Raw genomic sequence first — 2,002 nt, 5'->3', positions numbered from 1 at the left:
AAAAAAAAAAAAAAAAAGAAAAATGCAAGTACCTGTAATACTATCATATGGCACCCAGGTAGGCATAAAACAAACTTCAATGTATACAGAGTAAATAGTACAATTTTCAGTTACTGAGGTCGTTTTTTTCCTTCCTGGTGTACTAGAACTGGCTTTACCATTTAATATCTTTGCAATCTTTCCCACCTGAGTTTAAGTCAAACTATTTAGGTTGTGTTCATAGTTACTCCCTTTTTGTCTGACTGAGAGGATTTTCCCTGTATTTTCCCATTCTTACCATCGAACTCTGGCAGTCTATAACAACTACATGGCGAAGATGTTATAGCAAAGTAAGTCCAAACTTAATGGGCTGAGTTCCCCTGAACATCACTGTAAATTTGTTGTTTGGAACCTGGAATTTATTTACCCATGGAAATAGTGGTAAATTCCCAGTGGGTCTACAAAAGCTTGCTTAGCCAGGAATATAGCAGAAATGAACACTGTCACCTTTGTGTTAACCTCTACCTATTATTCTGAGGTCTCAATGGATTTCTCTCCTTACTTCAATGTTTTAGCTAACCACCACTTTTGGGACAGTTTTTTTCATTATATGGAAAAGGCTATTACTTCTGATTCCACCACCCAATTGTTCATACTGCTTTGGGGTGTTTCTTTTTACTAATAATTCCTGAAAACATGACTTAAGTTGGAGGGTTGTTTTCCTTTTTCCAAAATTAGAAGTCAGTAAAATAGCCCAAGAATGCCTATGGTATACAGTGTCTACAATGTCACATTTTCTGCCTGGAGCATGATGAAAAGGCGCACAACACTGACCATCTGGTTCCTGGAGGGTATCTTTTGGCCCTTGTGGGAATTCAAAAACAACCAAAAACCCACTTCTTGGCTTCTGGTATGTAATCAAAGGTCTGACTGCCCCTGATTAGATGTTAGCATTAGGGGGATTACCTGATCAACATAATGTGTGTGTGTGTGTGTGTGTGTGTGTGTGTGTGTGTGTGGTGTGTATGTATGTATTTTTTTGTTGTTGTTTTTAAGACAGGGGCTCACTGTTGCCGAGGCTAGAGTACAGTAGTGCAATCACAGCTCATTGTGGCCTCCAACTCCTGAGATCAAGTGATCCTCCCTCTTCAGCCTCCTAAAGCTTTGGGATTACAGGTGTGAGCCACCACACCCAGCCTTGAATCTTTATTACAGAAATTTCATAGTCAATCTAAAACTGTGATGTGTATGTCTACCAAATACAGTGTTTATCTCAGAAACACTTTCTTGTAACCATAATAAAACCAAAATCTTTGTTTAAGGTAGAAACATTACCAACAAATGTTTCCAAAACAGAAATGCTTTAAAGTGAAAAAAATTTGTGTCTATGGCCATCATAATAGTGTGGCTTTGAAAACTTTTAGGCTATGTACATACCCCATTTCTACTCTCTCACCTCCCTCAGAGTTATTTTTTATTTTATTTTATTTTTTTAAGACAGAGTCTTGCTCTGTTGCCTAGGCTGGAGTGCAGTGGCTTGATCTTGGCTCACTGCAACCTCTGCCTCCTGGGTTCCAGCGATTCTCCTGCCTCAGTCTCCCTGTAGCTGGAAGGCTAATTTTTGCATTTTTAGTAGGGATGGGGTTTCACCATGTTGGCCAGGCTGGTCTCAAAATCCTGATCTCAGGTGATCCACCCACCTTGGCCTCCCAAAGTGCTGAGATTACAGGCGTGAGGCACTGTGTCCAACTGATGTTTTCTTAATAACTTCTCTTTAGTATACATAGTAACGTGGTCAATTTTTAGAAAACTAAAATAATTAATACCAAAAGGCAGATCAATTAAATATTCTAATGATATTAAATTTATTTATTTATTTATTTATTTTTTTTGAGACGGAGTTTCACTCATGTTACCCAGGCTGGAGTGCAATGGCGCAATCTCAGCTCACCGCAACCTCCGCCTCCTGGGTTAGGCAATTCTCCTGCCTCAGCCTCCTGAGTAGCTGGGATTACAGGCACGC

Source organism: Cebus imitator, unplaced genomic scaffold, assembly GCF_001604975.1.
Source record: "Cebus imitator isolate Cc_AM_T3 unplaced genomic scaffold, Cebus_imitator-1.0 Scaffold101, whole genome shotgun sequence".
Lineage (NCBI taxonomy): Eukaryota > Metazoa > Chordata > Mammalia > Primates > Cebidae > Cebus > Cebus imitator.
Note: the sequence above shows the minus strand (reverse complement) of the source record.